Genomic DNA, 20,766 nt, shown 5'->3' on the forward strand with positions numbered 1-20,766 from the left:
TCTAAAAGCTCCAGATTTTTAATAGCTTCAAAGTGTGTAGTTATGGACTTTCCATGATGTATTGGACCGAATCCTTACTGTCAGCTATTTTTGCTGTTTCCATTTTTTCATTATAATGAAATTCTTGTACCCGAACAGGGATCACGTCATTTACCTGTTTCTTATTTCCTCACCTTGCAGGAGACGAAACAGTCACCGCTCCAGGAAAGCCTAAGAGAAAACAAGGGCATTCCAAAATGTCACTTTAAATGGGGACCTTGCATTGTTGAAAATTAAAAAAAATTCCTTTGTTTCTTTTTCTAAATAGAGAGCAAAGAGAAATAGCACAGCAGCAAGACAACATGACTTTGCCCTGTCAGAAACCGGGAGATACTTATTTCCAAAGTCTCACGAATGCTACGATTTTGAATTGGAAAGCTTTCAGCACCCTGCTTAACCCCAGTAGCCTCGGGCAGCAGGTCAATAGCTTGATGAAGTGACAGCCTCTGGCCCCAACTATCTGCACCAGTGGAGATTGGAAACATGACCTGGGACTGCTTTAGAGAAGTAACTTATTTTTCTTTGGTAGGAAGCTGGGGCAAGGGTGGTGAGAAGACACTGCCCTAAATATGATATAATCCAGCTGTCCAAACATGCATAATTCAATTCAGCCAGCCAGCCAGTCCCCCAAATCCAGATGTTTGCCATCATGCAATCTCAGATTATCTTTCCTTTTATCGAACGTAATTTGTCCTAATCATGTTTGTCAAAGACTTGCATTTGCTTTTAATTAGAAGACATCTATTTTGCTTCAGCTGGGCCCTCCTCAGCATAGGGACACGGCCTCCATTATTAAGACACTTTAAATCATCACTGCCCTCTGCCTTCTGACAAATCACTGAGGTTTTCATTCCATCTCAGAGTTCAAATATAAGACAATTCAAGACTACACTAGCACTAAATATTTGCTGAATACTAGTATTTGTTAGAACATGAAAAATTCCTTCCCACGTATACATTCTCCAACCAGAGTTCTCCCAATGGCAGTGGTCCCTTAATATTTGCATATCTTTGTGTTTAGAAATCTCCAACAGTCATGTCTCATAGTGACACCTGCTTTCAAAGTCTGATCAGATGTGTGATCTTGCGTAGATTATTAACAATGTCTCTGAGCTTAATTTCCTTACCTGAAAATTAGACGATAATACAGTGTTATTGTGAGGATTAAATATCACAAAATATTTCAAACACCCAGAAAATTGCTTAATATATACTATGTATACAAATACATGTTGATTTCTTACATTCCCTTAAAAAAAATCTCTAGATGGAAGTCTAACTTTTCTAAATGCTTATCTGATCCTACTTCCAGGAGACTGAAGTAGACTTTCAATGAGATTAGTTTTCTTTCCTTTTTTTTTTTTTTTTTGTTAACTGATGGACTTCAGCCCAAATAAAATTTTTTTTCTGGTATTTTTCTATACCTTTTTCTTTTTTTTCATGTCGTATTTTTATTTTATTTAGTTCTTGTTTTATTGAAGTATAGTCAGTTTACAATGTGTCAATTTCTGGTGTACAGCACAATACTTCAGTCATATAGGAATATATATATATTGGTTTTTATATTCCAGGTGTCAGAAGAATGATTGGAACATGAGTAGGGTGAGAGGTGTGAACATTCTTCTGCATGGGAAATTTATCTCTTCTCCCCAGTAACCACACGCTATGTCATCTATCAGATGTTTTTGGCAAATATCATTGGAGATTTTGGCAGGGGGGAGTCTCTTTAGTTCACAGAATTTCTCTGTGTCCTCAAGAGTTTGCTTATCTTAGTCTTGCTCTGACATGTCAGTTTGTTTTCAGATTTCTGGAGATCCTTGGTTACTAGTTCTACTCAGGTATCAATCAATAAACGAGAGGGCTTGGGGCTCTGTCTATGGGAGCTGAACTTGTTGGCTAACTGATTTCATTTTAGGGTGAGAAGGAAGTTATCCCTTATGTCCGGGGCTTCTCCAAACATCAGAAGGCAGAGAATTTATCTGAGATACCAACACTCACACCAGCTGGTTATTCCTGGTTATTCCAAGGCAGCTATGTGGTCTTTCTCTCTCTCTTTTTTTAATTGAAGTATAGTTGATTTACAAGATTGTGTTAGTTTCTGGTATATAGCACTGTAATTCAGTTATACATATATATGTTCTTTTTCATATTATTTTCCATTATAGTTTATTACAAGCTATTGAATATAGTTCCCTGTGCTGTACAGTAGGACCTCTTGTTTATCTATTTTATGTGTAGTAGTTTTTATCTGCTAATCCCAGACTCCTACCTTATCCCTCCTACCCTCCTTATGTGGTCTCTTTAACGTCCCTCTCTGTTTGTGGGGGTTGGGAAGCTGAACTCCTGACACTGGTTGTTCTGAGCACAGAAGTTGGTAGGGGGGAGTCACTGGTGGGCATTTTGCTCCATAGGCTGATTATTAAATCACACCTTTATTTTGTACCTCACTACTCACTCCTGGCCTCCACTGTATCTTTCCAAGGCTGGTGTGTCCTCAGGACCCCAGTAGGCAGAATCGCAAAGACACTGCAGCCTCCCTCCTAATGGAGCCTGCTGGGCTGGGTGCTGCGTGGTCCGCTCTGCTTCCTCAGTCAGCATCCTTCCACCTGCTTCCTATCTCCTGGGAACTCACCGAGATCACACATACTCTGATGGGCCCCTCCTGTCCTGGCTGTCATCCCTTCTGTCACTTTAATGTGACCACAGGAGGGAGAGGAGATAAACATTATGTTCAGTCTGTCACACTGAACACTGCTCTATTTGTTTTAATTATGGAAACATGGCGACTTGATTAAGGTAGGCTGAACTGCTGTACCAAATTGATCCTGAAGTATGTACTGCATAATGGAAATTTATTTCGCACTGGTACGATAGTCCGAGGTTTCCGGGGGTGGCTCTCTGTAAAGCTGTGATCTAGGGACCCAGGCTCTGCCTGTCTTGTGGTTTTGCCATCCCCTGGGGCCTCATTGGTCTCTGTACCTGCCCAGCAGAAGAGGAAAGGGAGTGTGTGCTTCTTAAAAGCTCTGAGCCAGCAGTACGCACATGGCACTTGTGCACATTCTGTTGAAGAGAACTGGTCTTATACCTGCTTAGATACAAGGAGAATGGACAATGCAGTCCTTAACTAGGCAGCCCCTTCTCAGCTGTACCTCTGTGTGATGAAGAGAAGATGGATCTGGTTGTACATCTGGTCTCCTTTGCCGAACATGTGAGGGGCCCAGACTGGAGGTGAGATGCCATGGTAAGAACTGGGCAGAGTTACACTTTGCTCAATGACAATCAACGGTCTTTATAATAGCAGTGTGGTGGGATTCCTTCACACCTGCGTATTTCCCAAATTTCCACCTCACAGCTCCTTGAGCTACCCTGGCTGCTTGGAAGGGAAACCAAAAGAAAACAATGTTCATTTGATTAAATCTCCATGTCAGGCATTGTGCTGGGTGATTTCCACACAACCCAGACAACACAGGCTCTCCCTGAATCACAACAAAATCTCTTTCTCTCTATTTATGAAATTTGGGTTCACCATGGGAAAGACATAGTACTCGGGGATCGTTTCAAAGGAGTAATTTGGCATAGTTTTTGCTCACCTACTAAGTGCTGGACACGATGCTCAGTCTTAGGAACACAGAGATGGGGAAGGCTCCATGCCTAAGTTTCAGGAGCTCAGTTTTCTCTAAAATGCCAACAAATAGTCATGGTATGTTGTGATGAATGCTGTGGGGGAGGCAGGGGAGGGAGACTTTTCTCTGCCTAGAGGCACAGGGTGGGCTGGGAGGAGGGTGTCAGAGAAGGTGTCAAAAAGGAGGTGTCTAGCATTTGAACAGGGTCTTGAAGGATGGTTAAGAAGTTGCCAGAGAGAGAGGAGGAGAACGATTGTGGGCAGCAGGACTAACGTACATGGGTCAAGAGTCCTGGGCTGTCCCGGGAGTGATGGCTGACCCGTGGGTCACCCTCAGAAGGTGAGGCTGGAAAGGTAAGGTGCAGGAGGAGGAGGACAGGAGCCATCACCAGCCCATAATCCATTTCCTGCTAGAACTTTCAGTGTCAGGCTGCCTCCCTGTTCTAACCAGTATATCCCAGAGCCACCTCCCTCACCAGCAATTTTAGCCTCCTCGGGGAATGGCGCAGATAGCTTCCTCCAGACCAAGGTTTCTCCACCTCAGACCTGCTGACATTTGGGCCAGATCATTCTTTCTCGGGGCCCGTCCTGGACACTGTGAAACACTTAGCAGCACCCCCGGCCCCAATCCACTAGATACTGGTAGCACCGCCCACAGTGTGACAATTGAAAATATGTCCCTAGATGTTGCCAAATGTCCCCTGGGAGGCAGAACAGTCTGGCTGAGAACCACTGCTTTAGACAGATGTCACCTTTCCTTTATCATCGACTGTAGAATTAAGTATGATATTTTGCATACAGTAGGTCTATGTGGGTTTGAGGATAGCTCTCCTTGAGCCAAAGTGCCTTATTCCATTAGCCAGCAGCCCTGCTCTGGCTCAGAGTAGTGTTATGAAGAGCAGCCAATATATAATAGTCCTTCACATTATGGTTGCCTTTAAAATATCTGTTTCCTGCAGAAAGGCAAAAGTTACCCTTGCAGGCATTCCGTGTACATTTATTTTCTTAAATGGAAGGGTAAGTCACCTTTTGAAAATACACTGATGGAGATCCAAGCAGATTAAAAATGATTTTTGAATGCCCTTTTTATCTTTTCTGGCTAGAATGATCTCATCACGCTTTCTGACCTACCCCTTAAAAGAATAATACTTCATTCACTTACAGACACCCCTGCCAACCATCTGGGGAAAGTATCCGCCAGGCTCCTACATTTTCTTAACTAACTGGACTCTCCTACCTGCATGTCTGGCATTCTAAAACATATGGATCACTTTTTAATCAACAGCCCAGAATATCATCGCTTCAAGCACCTGTCAGAGAACTCATCCAAGAACTGACTGCCGTTCAGCATTTGCCAAGAGTGTGATGGTGACATCTGATTTTTCAGATAGTCTAAATGGCTATGAACTCCTCAGTCCTCTTAATTCTCTAAGTTTTATCCCTGTACAGAATCGGCTCATTAGAAAAACAACAGGTCTAGGCTCTACTATTTGAGGTTTTCACAGAAGTGCTTTTGGTGGGGAAAAAGTTGTAATTTCACTTTTTTATTTTTCCGGTAGAGGGAAATATAAAAAATACCCATCTGTGGGAAAAAATCTGTCTTTTGCAAAATCATAGTTAAGCTGTTGCCAACTATAATCCAGTGTCTGCTTCCTAAGAGTGAACTGAGTTCTGGCTCCGGCAACAAGGCAGGAAAAGTTAGAATGTGTCTTTGGACTGAACATGGGTGGTTCCAAGCCCAGGACCAGGGATGGCCAGAGGGAAAGGTCCACGTCCCCCCAGGTTGCTAGGATGACTGTGTGAAAAGGAATGAAGCATGTTCTGGGGCCACAAAGCACATTTGGAGGCTGGACTGGGAGTGGAGACATCTTTCATGCCTTCAGAATTAATTCCTTTGAACACAAGTGAGCCCTCAGATGTATCCTCGGAGGAAAGAAAAACATTTTCATTCTAAGTGAGATGGGGGACCTGGGACATGTAATTTCAGTTGAGATACTGAATATACAAATGGACAAGACCCAGATCATTTATAAGAACAGAACTCTGACCCACCACCTGCAGCACCCTGCCCAGGAAAGCAGCTCATCACTGAGACTCAACAGCTCTGGAAGCCAGACCGCTGTAAGTCAAACTTGTAGGAAGTCAGATGGCTATCTCTAGGAACAAACCAGAAAGCCAAACAGTAATTTCTGTAACAATCTGCCCCAAATCGCCAGGACTCGATTAATAACCGACAGCTTTGATTTTTGTCCCTGCTTTCAACTTGGGGCCAATCAGAGAAAGCCAGATATGCACTCCTATCCAATCACATAGGATGCGTGCTTTGTTAACCCGCCTCCAGCTTCCTCGCACCAACAGCCTCCAATCAGGGCACACCTGAAGCCTTCCCTTTTCCCACTACGAAACTTTCCCACTCCTCTGCCTTTGAGTCTCTGCCAAAACGTTAATGGTGGTGGCTGACCGCCTTTCTAGAGCAAGCTCTGAATAAATCTTTGCTTGTTCTCATTGAGTTGGCCTTTGTTTATTTCCACAGAATGTTGATAATTATGTCACCTAATTTTGAACCCCAAGCCAGCCAAATGTGATAGAGCAATACTGATGGAGCAGCGTGCATGTGGCACGGCCCCACCCCCTCTGTGCCCGTGCACCCAGTTCCTTCTGTCTGGAGAGGTCCCATCCCTTCTCTTACCCCTGGAGAAATCCCACCCATCCTCCTGGGCCCAGCACGAGTGTCCCTGCATCTGCGGGGCCTTCCCTGTGTATCATCAGCAAAATCTTAGGAATTCAGTTCTTCCTCCACCTGAGAATGATCACAGCAGCCCAATGATCGTCGTCTGTAGGAAAGAAACCAATATTTCCCATGTGTTATCTATTTCCTGCGCGTTGCTTACACGTGGCACCTCACTAAATCCTCTCTTAATGCTGTGAGATAGCAGTTCCTCCCTCCGCTTCACAGATGATGAAAGTAAGACCTTAACTCATCATATAAAACTGAGGGTGTGTCTGTCTTTCCCAATTAAACTTTGAATTCCTTGGTAAGATTCTTATGCATTTTAATTCTTCATGCAGAGCAAATTGCTGGAGACATGAAAGATGTTGCAAAAGGCGTGGTGAGTGAGTGAATGAATGAGTGAATGCCTACAGAGCAGGAAAAGTGAATTTGTTTACAAGCCTACTCTGGCTTAAAGAATTAATTATTCAAAGCGTGGGCCATATGGTTCCTATAGGTAAAGAGACATGAGTCAGCCTTTTCTTTTACCCAGACCCAGTTTCTCTGGACAGGAAATCAATCACTGTAAAATTCCTGGAGGAGGCTGCAAGAGTTTCTAGCTCTGGCTACGTAGGTTTGGGGGCTTTGGTGTCTGTGAGGCACATATTGAAGATTTACTGGCGGCGGTAGCTTCCTGCTTCAGTGCGAAGACACATATCAGCAGGTGATCTGTAACTGTGCCTACACAGCAGAAGAGGAATTTTCTCTTGTAAGCAGTGTATACAAGAGTGTATCATTTCGCCCAGCCTTAGGGAGTCCACATCTTTGGTACCTCTGGCTTACTTAATTATTTTAAACATTTTTGTTGGAAAGTTGTCATAGCAACAGCATCCACAAATATTTTGAAGGGACAAATTCTATTTCCAGCACCCTTGAGTAATGTTTCATTTTTGCCCATTTTCTCCCCATGCTCATCCACACATAAACATTTCATATGCTTGCAACCACAAAGCAATGTCTCTTTTGTATTCTGCCATTTCATTTAACATTACATCAAAAACATTTTTCTGTTTCCAAAGCCTTCATGTTTAAAAATATCAATGGCTGCACAATATTCCATGACTTAAACTCTTCCCACATTGTGGTGCAGTTATTCACTTCTCATATTTTTACCTTCTTTTAGGTGATGTTGCAGAAAGCATCTTCTTGCATAGCGTTTTTGCTTTCTGATGAACATTTCCTTAGAATAAATTCTTAGCAATAGAGTTTCTGACATCTTTGTGGATTCTGCTACATTGTACAGTGTTGAAGCATTTCTGCTAATTTACAGAACCAGATGGCAGCTCGAGGAGGATGCTTTGCTACAAACCCTGTGCAGATCTCCCCTGAGAGGAGGGGCTGCTTAATCCAGGGACACAGCATCTCCTTAAAAAGAATTAAACAGCATTTGGCCATGTGGCTACGTGGGCTGCCCATGTAGGAAAAATTAACATCAAAGCTGCCTTTATTAGAATTTTCTGAAGCAAAACTATTTTGTTCTGGATATGTGAATGCTCATAATGGTCAGAGAGGGGTTTCCTTTTATCCCCTCCTGAATTTTGCATCTCCTACATCTACATGTGGCTGTAAAACCAGAGGCTGTTTTTTTTAAATTTTATTTTTTGTTGAAGTGTAGTTGATTTACAATGTTAGTTTCAGGTGTTCAACAAAGTGATTCAGTTATACATATACATACTTTTCCATTGTATGTTATTACAAGAAATTGAATATTGTTCCCTGTGCTATACAGTAGGTCCTTATTGTTTCTTCTATATATTTTATTTATAGAAATGTGTATCTATTAATCACCAACCCCTAATTTATTCCTCCCCCGCCCTTTCCCCTTTGGTAACCATAGTTTGTTTTCTATCTCTGTGAGTCTGTTTTGGTTTGTTAATTAGAGACTGGCTTTTAATAAACACACTGGAATTCCTACATGCAAACAAGGACCATCTTTCAATGGTCTTTCCATAGGAACCTCTTATGTAATTGGTAAAGACATGAAACCTTTTTTAAAGAACTGCATTCATATCCAGTTTTTAAACTACAAAAGGGAGTTTAGGCTCACATCATCTTTTTCTTTACCACAAGAGGTAACCACTCAGCTTGATGACTCAGCAGTGAAAAGTAGCCTGGGCTGGCAAGTCCACTTCATAACCATCATCATAGCTGGCCCCCCCAGGAGCACTCACTGTGTGGCAGGTTCAGTGCTAAGTCTCAGTGAATCCACACAGCTGCTGCTGAGAGAGAGGCGCTACTAGTACACCCATTTCATAGATCAGGAAACTGAGGCTTAAGAGCATGAGAGAAGTGCTCTGTTATATATAGCAGGGCAGCGGCCGGTGTTGAAATTCAGGCCTGCTGGACTACAAAACTGGAGAATTTGATCGCTCATCAAAGCGTGTGGTGAATAAACCTCCCAAACAGCAAGACTACACAGTGGAAGAGTTTCCTGAATTAAAGGCGATGGTTAAGTGGCAGGGACGCAGGTGTGTGGGCACAGGAAGGACAGGGATTCAGAGCCCAGCACTCAGGCAGGGACACTTGGGTCATGAGTCTGGAGGAGTAACTTTGTTACTATCATCTACTCACCATAAGGGCCTGAGCTCTGCTTGTGAACCCCAGCCCTAGAAAAATCTTCCAGACGATGCCCACTTTCCATCACCATGTAACCTCTGTTGGAACCCCACCATTTCTTCCTAGAAGCCTACTGTAGGTCATCGCAAAATTTTAATATTTCTTATCTTGTCCTTAGACACCATCCACCACTTGCTCAGCCACTAATCTACTGAGTTTCCCTCCTAGCCTTGCCTCAAGTCAGATCCCGGCTTCCTCCTCCTCATCTGCCCCTCTTACAGCTGGGAGGCATCATGGCTTATTTCCAAAAGACGGCAAGGTGCTAAGTCCTAATGGGACTTGCCTACCTGGTCAGCTCTCTTTTGTCAGTCATACCTGTACCAACCTTTGGGCCATTCTGTTTGACAAAGATCCTTGTACTAGATCTGGCCCCTCCCCTCTCACCTGCCCCACATTGTTTCCCTCCCCTCAAGAACCTCATCCTCACATCCCAGTCCTGAGATATGGCACAAGAAACTGGAAAAAAAATTGGAGACAGAAAACTGGGACATAGCCAGGAGGAGAACACTGACAGTGCGCTTGCCAGTCTCACATATGCTGTCCCTCTAAATCCTCACACCAACCACGAGGGGAAAGCAAGTGATTATTTTTTTTCTATTTTATGAATAGGGGAACTGAAGTTCAGAGAATTCAAGCAATTTTCCCAAGGTCGCACAGCTAGGAAATAGCTGACCTGGATGTGCATGCAAAATTCTGTGTCTGTAGTCCACACTCTTAACCACAATGCTACACGGCCATCTCTGGGTGGAGGGGTTAATGAGGGGAAGGGAGTGGGACAGACCGAGAAACCAGAATGTAGAGTTTCTGGTTTTAGAATAAGGATAATTCAAGGGAGGGGTAAGAAATTCAGGAAAAATGAGACATGTCAAGCATGTCTAAAATGAACTCTTGATATCACCCCCCAAAACCTGATTCTCGCTGTCTTTCTCATCTCAGTCAATGGGAGTCTACCCTTCCAGTTGTTCAGGTCAAGAACCTTGCAGCCTTCCTTGACTCTCCTCTTCTTCCTACATTCCATCCTTCAGAGAAGCCTATTGACTCCATCTTCAAAGTGCAGAATCCAACCCCTTCTGACCATTGCTCCCTGGGCTCGGCCACTATCGTGTCTCAGGTGGATCATCCCAACAGCCTCCTCACCGATGGCCCTGCTCCCACCCTCACCCTTCCTAGTCTAGTCCCCACGTGCCAACCAGAGTGATCTCCTCAATACACAGATCAGATAATTCCTCGCTCAAAACTCACTTATGGCTCCTGTCTCACTCAGAGTTCAAACCCAAGTCCTTTCAGTGGGCAGCTCCTCACCCCCTCCCAGTTCTCTGATCTTATCTCCCACTGCGCGCCCTCACTCACTTCCCTCCAGCCACACTGAGCCCCTGGCGATTCCTCAAACACAGCAAGGATGGTCTGACGTCAAGGCCAAAGGGGTGTGAGCTGTGTATTACATATGTTTAAATATCACGTCCTCCACCTCTGAATGATGGGAACCAAACAACTGTCCTGAGCTCCATCCTGTGAAATGTGACACAGATAGATGGCAATCTAATAAAATCAAGGACCTTGGTTAACACTGATTATGTAACCTGGGGATTTGGCAGAGCAATATATATTTTGATTATTAATTAAATATTTTTCCTCAATAATCTTGACCAAAGGATGTGTTGGCTAACAAATGGAGCCATGACTTGGCCTGTTTGACACCGCAGGGATTTCCAGGTAAGGGGAGGGCATATCCGACATTCCCTAATTCATGATTTATGGCAGGGGTTGGCAACATTTTTCTGTAAATGTTTCGATAATAAATATTTTAGGCTCTTGCAGGTCATTCTAGTGTGAAAGCAGACACAAATAAGTGTGGTAACCTTTCAGTAACATTTTATTTACAGAAAATATGGTGGCCAGATTTGGTTCATGAGCTGTAATTTGCCAACCCCTAATCTGGGGGCACATGTGGGAGCCCAACCCAAAATGTGGAAGCACAGGTCAGATAGGATATTTCCATAGGATCTTCTGGCCAGAATATAAACCACATTTTTTTTCTTGTACTTTCAGTGTCCAGCACCTCACCTGGCACATGGTAGATATTTGTAGAACTTTCTTAGAGTAGATTACAGGATGAATGAATTATAGAGTTACAAATGTGTAGATCTTTTTCTACACCTATGGAGATCTTGCTCATTTAGACATTTATCAGACAGGCATTTACCCAGTGCCCCTGTGCGCCTACACGGCCCTCATGCTGAGTGAAAAAGACGAGATTTTCATCAGACTTCACAGAACACAGAGTGTGTCTGAGGAGACAGATGTTCAAGAAGGAGTATCAGTAAAGTGTGAAAAAAGGTAACAGGGGGAGTTTAAGGGGCTTTGGAATCATTTTGGAGCCTGGGGGATACTCTTAGGTTCGTTCCAGAAACAAATAATGATGTTCAAACACTTGTCAAGCAGAATTGAGTTTGGTTCGACAGCAAAGATATGAACCCACTAAGGGGACCAGTCATTACACAAATGATGGACTCGGTGGTCTTTGCAAACACTGATAAGCTGTTTAGCTACAAGCACCTGCTTTCAAAAAGAGGCTCAACCTGATTCCATAACAGGGCTTTCCAGCTGAACCAAGTGGAAATCACTCTGCGGTGAAGGGCACATTAGGAGTTTCGAGCACCATTTTATTTCTCTTCAAGACTCTTTGAGAAAGTATTGTGTTCAGAGCCAGCCCTTTAACAAAGCATTCTATTTAATCTTTTTACCACTTTGATCTTTTTCTCTAAAAACTATTCCATTATTCCAAGCTTCATTTTGCCTTTTCTATAACTTCTTCATAAAATTTTGTTTAAGAGATAAAAAGCCCATTAAATGTTGTGAAGTCCTAGTCTGCCTTTAATAAAGAAAGAAACATGGGAGCCCTAATAGAAGGTGACTGCATTGTGAGAGAAGTGGATTCACAGTGAACACGCATTTCTTTTCTTTTTCTTTTTTTTCTTTTTTTTTTTTTTTTGCATACATGCTGGAGGCAGTGCCTGGCTGTGACTGTAAGAAAAAGGATCCCTGCAATTTATCAGAATAACGTTACTTATACTCAGGGTAGTCAGACTATGACAAAAGATCTAACATTCATCTCATCAGAGTCTCAAAAAGAAAGGAAAAAGAGGGTGGAGCTGAAAAAGTACTAGAAGTAATAATGGCTGAAAAGTTCCCAACGTGGCAAGTGATAGAAGTTCTCAGATACAAGGAGCTGAGTGAATCCCAAACATAAGCAACTTAAAAGAATTAACACCAAGACACATCGTAATCAAACTTCTGAAAAACAAAGACAAAGAAAAATATCTTGAACATAATGAGAGGGCAGCAAAGCCTTACCTAAAGGGGGAAAACAAATGGAATAGCTTTAGATTTCTCATCAGAACCTGGAGGCCAGTGGCACAATTTCCAAATGTTTACAGAAATAAGCTATCAACCCAGAATCCTATTCCCAGTGAAAATGTCTTTCAGGAATGAGAGAGGAGTCGAAACATCCTCAGATAAAGGAGCTAAGAGAGTACGTCTCTAGCATACCTACCTTAGAGAATGGCGAACTGAAGTTCTCTAAAGAGAAAGAAAACAAGAAAGAAACCTTGGATCATTAAGAAGGAAGAAAAAACACATAATTCAGATAAAAGTGATAGATTTTCTTCTCCCCTTGAGTTTTCTAAATTATATTTGATGGTAGAAGTCAAAAGGATAACACTGTCTGCTTTGATTCTAAATCTATGAAGAGAAAGTATTTATAATAATTACATTATAAATGTGGAAGAGTAAAGGGACATAAAGAAAGGTAAATTTTCTGCACCTGGTTTGAACTGGTCAAACAGCAACACCAGTAGATTGTGTTATGTATCTATAAAGCAATATTTACCACAGCCAGTAAAATATCTATATTAATATATGGTCAAAAATACTATAGATAAGTCAGAAATAGAATTCTAAAAAATGTTCAAGTAATCCGCAGAAAGGAAGGAAAAAGAAAAGTGAAGTGAAAAACAGTGGTAACAAATAAAACAAAAATTAAAATGGTCTATTTATACACTAACATCAATAATTATGGAAATCATCTAAGTGTACCAATTAAAAGACAGAGATTGGCAGAGTGGATTTAAAACAGGACTCAATGATATCCTGTCTGAAAGACACTCATTTCAAATATAATGATATAGGCCAGATGAAAGCAAAAGAAAGGAAAAAGTTACATTCTGCAAGTATTAAGCAAAGGAATGCAGGAATGGCTATTTTAAATTTAGTACCAGATAAAACAAATTTCACAGCCAAAAAAAAAAAAATTACTAGAGACAGAGGGGAAGGTATATAATGATAGAAGGGCCAATCCATCAAGAAAACAGTAATCCAGATGTGTATGCAATGGAGGTACCAAATATGTGAAGAAAAAGTGATAGATCTAAAGGGAGAAACAGACAAATCTGCAATCATTGGTGACTTCAGTGTGCTCTCTTACAACTGATAGAATAAAATTAGCAGATCCATAGAAGAACTCAACAACACCATCGACCAACAAGAGATACCTGACATTTATAAAGCACTGTGCACAGCAGCAGCAGAATACCCATTCTTTTCAGACTTAAATTCAACTCCCTCTCTTTAGTCCATTTGACGAGCAGCCTCATTTTCTGAAGTTAAATTTGGGAACACAGGTATGGATAGAGCAGAAAAGCAGAAATTTTCAACAGGTCTTAAAGTTCAGTATCTTGATTTCATAGGTGTTGGAGAATCTTGGCCCAAAATTTTAGCAAGAAGTTTTCCTTCAGGTTTCCTTCACAGTCTTTCTGTTCTTATTGGCACAAATACTATTTGTATACTTCATTTATAGTCTATGTTTTGCAACTACTCTAGAGCAAAAAATATGCTGATTGAAAAATGAAGCAACAGAAATGGGTGGGATGACCTCATTACCCCCTTTTCTAATTTTATTTACAGTGGTTCCATTAATAAAGATGAGTTTTGCAGAAGCAGATATCATCTGAAATAATTTGTGTTCCAAGTTCCAGACACCTCTTGTTCTGAAATGGATGCATATTTTTGTGTTCATAGTGAGACATTTCCAAGCAGTCAGAAATATCTCACATAATTAAAAGTCCTTCCAAATCACTTTAACTTTTGGTCAGTTTCATGAATCATACATATTTAGGCTAAAAGGCCAAACCACATCATTATTGCATCGCCACTGAATTTTGAACGTAGATGCAATGAGGGTAGTTATCACTGCCTATGGAAATTGTTTGCATATCTTAAGAAAAAGACATATATATATATATATTTTTTTTTTTCACTTTATATCTTCAGTGCCAGTAAAGTGTCTATTGGTTATTTGTTTCTGTGTAACAAATTACCTCAAAACTTGGTGGCTTGGCACATCAACATTTATTGTGTCACAGTTCTGTGGGTCTGAAATCTGAGTGTGGCTTAGCTGGGTCCTCTGAATCTACGTCTCTCACAAGCTGGCATGAAGTTGGCAACCTGGGCTGCAGCCAACACGGGGCGCGACTGGGGCAGAATACACTCTCCAGTTCACTCACACAGCTCACAGGATCCAGTGTTTGCTCACAGTGCAGCCACTTCCTTCATCAGACAGAGTAAGCAAGTGAGAAGAGGCCAGAGGGAAAGATAGATAGACAGACAGACAGACAGAATGAGAGCAAGACGGAAGTCACGGTCTTTTGTAACCCAATCTTGTAAGTGACGTCAGATTCCTTGCTGCATTGTTTTTCTTCTGTCAGAAGCAAGTCACTAAGGCCACACGCCACAGTGAAGGAATATGTAAGTGCATAGTACCAGGAGGCAGAGGCGGGTGGGAGACACTGTCCACCTCGTGATGCCCGTATCTTTGTTGAATGAATGAAAAATTGGATAAATGACGTTATATAGTCTGATGCCAATCCTAACAAAGGAGCAAACTGTGTGACACCCTTGACAAAGTCAATCCGTCCGATGGAACACTCCTCGGTCAATGTACATTTCAATGAAGGTCCATTCTTGGAAGGCTCTAACTGTAGGAGAGTGAGATGTTCCCGCAGTTTTGTTGAGTCAGTGCGACATGGGGAGGGCACTTCCTTAAAATGTTTATTTGTGTCTGGTTGGGATCTGACAATCTGGCTGTGGAAGGTAAACATTTCCAGTCAGCTGCTACTGACTCACTCAAGAAGATTAGGGCTTATAAAAATCTTGGGCATATTCAAAAAGAAAAATCTTTCCTTAATTAAACATAAAAAGGCTGTTAACAAACCAAGGAAAATCCCCGCTCGGAATCAATAAATTGATCCAACAAAGACACAAGAAAGACTTCAGACTAATACATGAGTAAATACTAACATCAAATATCCGATAACCTTTGGAGTTACCTATCTCAGGGAGTCCAGTGTGGATGCTGGAGGCAGGAGCCGTGCTCCTGGCTACGCCAAACACCATGCCTGAACCAGCCTCAAGGTGAGAGCCGCCGGAAACAAGAATCATTCCTATAAAAAGCCTGCAGCACAATTCTCGGAATGTTCCTATTGTCTTCCCCCTGGCATTTTGTGACTGTTGATTGTGCCAGATTTCCATACAAAGCCCTGCTCTAGCCAGGAATAGCCCCACCAGCATCGAGGCTAGGTGGTGACCACTGGATGCCATCGGAGGCTGAGGAATCCTGGCCCTGCCCAAATGGCCCCCAAACCCCCTTTCCCTCACTGGTCTGCAACAGTCTCTGAGACCCCAGTCATCACTCACAGAGCCGATGCAGAATCTAAGTAGGAGATATCCCTTTAAAGATATCTCACTCAGGGGAGATAGACAACAACTCATAAATAAAGATCAATATATCAGATTCCAAGCCGGTAGGCTGGTAAGTGAAGCTCCTGAGCGTAAAATGTGGGGCAAAGCAGTTGGGGCCGTGTCTGGAGAACTCTGGGAGGTCTGGCTGAGTGCCTTGGGGCTGCCTGCGAATGGGAGAGAGGAGCCCCTGCCCCAGCTCTGCCAGCCTCCCCCACTGTTTCATACCAACTGTATCAAGCACGTGATCTCCGCCCCATCTCACAATCCCAATGGGGATTATTGCTATCACGTTAAAGATGAGAAAGCCAAGGTTCAGGGGACAAAGGGACAGGAGCAGTAGGAGCCAGGATTTGAGAGCAGCCTTGTCTAGTGTTATCGCCATAACTACTACTGGGGTCTGTGCTGGGCTGAATAGTGTCCCCCAGCAACAAATCTTGTCCATTCAGAACCTCAGCTTGTGAGCTTATTTGGAAATAGGGTCTCTGTAGATGTGATCAGTTATATTAAAATGAGCTCGTACTGAACTGGAGTGGGCCCTAAATCCAATGACTGGGGTCTTTATAAGAGGAAGGAGGGAGATTCAGACCTACAGGCACATACGCACAGGGAAGAAGGCCACGTGGAGACGGAGGCAGGGACTGGAGGGAGGCTGCTGCAACCCGAGGATCTCCGAGGAATGCCAGGAGCCACCAGGAACCAGGAAGAGGAGAGGAACTTTTCTTCCCTAGAACCTTTAGAGGGCACATGGCCCTGCCAACACTTTATTTAGGGCTTCTGGCCTCCAGAACTGTGAAAGAATAAATTTCTGTTGTTATGAGCCACTTGGTTTGTGGCACTCTGCTGTGGCAGTCCTAGGAAACTAACAGGAGTCCCTGAAATGGACACAAGCCCAAGTGTCCTACGCCACTGTTGCCAGGACTTGTAATCACACCGTTTACAGCCGAGGACCCCAGATAAACATTTCCCAAGCAGAACCCTCCCACTGCAGACATTTCCTTTCCTGTTTCCCCTTACTCTCTTCTTTTGGATCCAGGGGTTTTTTGTGGTTTTTTTTGGTTTGTTTTTGGGTTTTTTTTTTGGTATCAGGACTCACATTTTTACATGCCACAAGGATTCCTGGGCTGGTAAGAAGTTCAGTCCTAGACCACAATGCTGACCTGCCCTCACCATCTTTCAAGCATCCCTTATTTCTTCTCACCTGATCAGGTGAGTCCTACTTAAGGTGCCCCATGCTGGGTGCCATATATCCCAGCCACCCAGGTACTCCTGGCCTGTGAGACCCATGTTTCCGGCTCATAGTAGCATGAAGATAGGTTATGGGATTTTATTCAAAAGCAACAACATTCTTTCCTCTTATCTATGGGATATTTTCTAAAGAACGTTCATAGTGCCAAGTTTGTGGACGTCACCACAGAGAACCAGATTTTGACAAAAATTTCACTGGGCTGCCTTCTTCCATAGAGCTGAGGGAAAAAAAAAAAAAAAGGCAGTCTGGCTATTGTCCTTGGTAAATCTTGTTCCAGCAAGTTCTGCATCCACTTAACTTTATGAATTCGGGTTCTGTGGTTTGGAGTCCATCCCTGTTCCCCCACCACCTTTTTCTCAATTTAAACCCTTTTAATCCAGGATTTCAGACAAAGCTGGGGGCTGGGGAAGCTAAATGGAGCAGGGTATTTTTTATCTCTTGCTGCCCCCTGCTGGGCAAGTCATTGCTTGTATTTTTTTCTTTCTTTTCTTTCTTTTTCTTTCTTTCTTTCTCTTTCTTTCCTTCCTTCCTTCCTTTCTTCCTTCCTCCCTCCCTCCCTCTTTCTCTTTCTTTCTTTCTTTCTTTCTTTCTTTCTTTCTTTCTTTCTTTCTTTCTTTCTTTCTTTCTTTCTTTCTTTCTTTCTTTCTTAACTAAGGAAATAAACGGACAGTTTCCTGGGGTGGGATGTGTGAGGGAAAAGCAAATGTCTTACGGGAGACAGAGGGTCAGACAACTTCCATTATTTAAGATTCTCAGTTTATTATTCTTTTTAATGAAGAAATGGAAGTTGGGATATTTAAAATATACTTACACTTAGCAGATTAGTATTTTTAAACACACACAAATATAAAATACTGTAGTGGTGCGTCCACAAAATCATTAGATTTGTAAAAGCATCGATCAAAAGCACACTGCCGGTGTCTTGGCCCAGTGACGGGACGGCCCAGTAGTTTTCTTTCAGTCTTAACACATCTTGGTCTTTGTCTGCATCAGGCACTGCAATCGGGATTATGGCGAGGCTTTCTGCAGAGTGAGGTGAGGAAACTGGCTCTCAGAGAGACTCCAGTGAGGGGCGTGAGGCTTCCCAACACCCCCACAACCAAGGTGAAAGTAGTGTGTCCCTCTTCCCCTGGGCACCACATTAGAAAAGTCAGGGTAGGAAGGCCTCTTCCATGCCTCTGTCTACAGCTTCTCTGGGCTGGCCCCGGGCTGAAGGCCATCAGGGGATACTGGAGCCAAGCCCTCATTCCAGAACTTGGCGGCAAGAGCAGAAGGAAGGCCTCGGAGACAGCATCTCCACAGCCAGCTGCCCGAAAGGAGAAAGCCAGGGCCTGCCTCTGTTTCTGACGCGGATGAACAAGGATTTCTGTTCAGGATTCAGACCACGAACCTCACCCGAAGAGTCAAGGCCTTTTGGGAAAAAGCAGTTTCCTACCAGCAGGGGCCAGCCCACCATGCTGTGCAGACCAAGAGTCCTGCTGCTTCTGGGTCTGTTCCACCCGCTTCCCTTCCCCACTGCATTCTGTCACTCAGTGGGCGCCCAAACATCATTCAGTTAGCAATATTATTTGTTTCTTTTTCACTGTCAGTCAGTTGAAATTGGCTTTATCATCTAAATGATAAAGTTGATCCAAAATGCTCAGACAGTGAATCAGACTCAGATCTAACTAGGCTGGTTTGAAGGAACTAATGGAAGCGACAATGTATGTTGCTCTTCTCACCTGAGTGTGTGGGTTCAAGTTCAAACCCACACGCTCATTTGTCTGGACGTCTCTTGTATTCCACTAGGTATCCCCTAATCAAGATCCTAACCCAGAACCTTCCTCCAGATCTAATTCTGTCTCATAAGCCTCCCTGGTTGTAATTGAGAACAAGGTTTTAAAACCTTTTGTTGCAATTTAACATTGCTACAACATTGCCCAGCAAAATCAATGGACTTGTGTCCTGGAATTGAGTAGAGGACACTGGGGTGTTGACAAAGTCAAGTGGTGGGTGATGTGAGGATGCACTAATCATGGCCATTAAAATTACATATTGGTCTGGGATGAACTGGGGAAAAAAAACCAATCTTTCATTACAGATAGTTTTAAAGACATGGGAGCAACCACCGTCTCACCTGAAGGGAGGCTACCATGGCCTCCACGTGTGTGGAGAATTACTAGGTTCCCTTCCCCCATTAGAATGTGAGTTCCAGGAGAGCGCGGCTTCTGCTGTCTTGCCTGCCACAGCACCCAATGCCAGAGTGGTGACTGGCACAGAATAAGGAGGCACTCAATACATTTTTGTTAATGTTCCCCCTGCCCCTGGTCAGGAACCACCTAAACCCAACACATTTGCTCTGCTGCAGTCAGAACTATCTTTCCAAAACTCAAATCTGATCAAGACCCTTCATACTGAAGGCCCTTCAATGACTCCTTAGTTGTCCAGGTCAAGTCAAAAGCTCTTCAGGAACCTAATAAGGGCGTTGACCTGTCTTCCAGTCACGTCGAACCCTTCCATCTTGCTAAAGGGCCATGCTTTCCAGCCTCCAGGTGTTCATCCAGGCGCTTCCCTCTGCCTGGGACTCTCACAGCCCCCCTCGGCCAGCCACGACCCCTTCAGCTCCTAGCTCAGCTGTAGCTCCCACCGAGAAGCCCCCGGGCGGACGCTGAGCATATCCTCCTGCAGTTACTCTCCTGTCCGCCCACTTGAAGGTGGTCTGTGCCTCCTTGTCCACCACTATCTCCACTCCAGTCAAAGACGATACTCATTGTGTAACTGGTGGGCAGGAAGCACGACGGTGTTCATGAAACAGAGGTGAGCAGGGCTGGTGGTTTTAAGTAGGGCGTGGGGAGGGGAGGGAAGCCACCTTTCACTCTTTGGCGGCGAGTCAAGTGGGGAAAAAAGGTTCAAGTTCAGACATTCGCCAGCTGGGAGGCTGTGTTTATGTAACGTCTCTGTGCCTCAGTTTCCATCTGTAACATGGGGCTCATGATTGTACCCGGATAAAATGAAGTAGGGCTCTTACCACAGAGCCCAACAATTAATGCTTAACCTGCATTAATGAAATGCTTAATTAATGTTGTTCGTGATTATTAGCCATTACTTCTGAAAGCTCTGGCATTCTCTTCATTTTTAAGCTGCCACAACCTCTTCTAAGGGCTTCCACTGCACAAGACGTGGTACAAACAGGCATCTCTCTTTTCCTGCTAGTTCCTTAGTGGTCCCCCATGGAAGGGTGCTGGCTGCTAATCATTATTCTGTCTTTAAAATAGCAAATATGAGCGTATTACACTGAGAAGAGACACCTTATAAGATTCTTAAACTAACTACTCACTTTCTTATATGATTTCCTGAAACCCAAATTCTCTATTTTATTTTGGAGGTTGGGGAGGGGGCGTTCTAATTAAAATTTATCCAAACTCTCCTCTCTTTCAGGCTTTCTTGAAGGCTCCTTTTTTTCAGAATTGAACCGAAAAGTAAGTTTGATGAGGAAATCCTTCTCTGTGCTTGCAAGTCTCAAGTGGGTGATTGTATCTGGAAGCACTGCGGGCGCCCTCTGCCATAATGATGCCAATAGCAATAATAAAATTAACAGCCATAAAACCATTTACTGATGGCACTTGTTACTCCAGGAAAAACATTACAATTCTCATTTCACTGCAGTAAGTGGCAGAAGCTGGCTTTGAAAGCTAAGTT

Source organism: Vicugna pacos, chromosome 2, assembly GCF_048564905.1.
Source record: "Vicugna pacos chromosome 2, VicPac4, whole genome shotgun sequence".
Lineage (NCBI taxonomy): Eukaryota > Metazoa > Chordata > Mammalia > Artiodactyla > Camelidae > Vicugna > Vicugna pacos.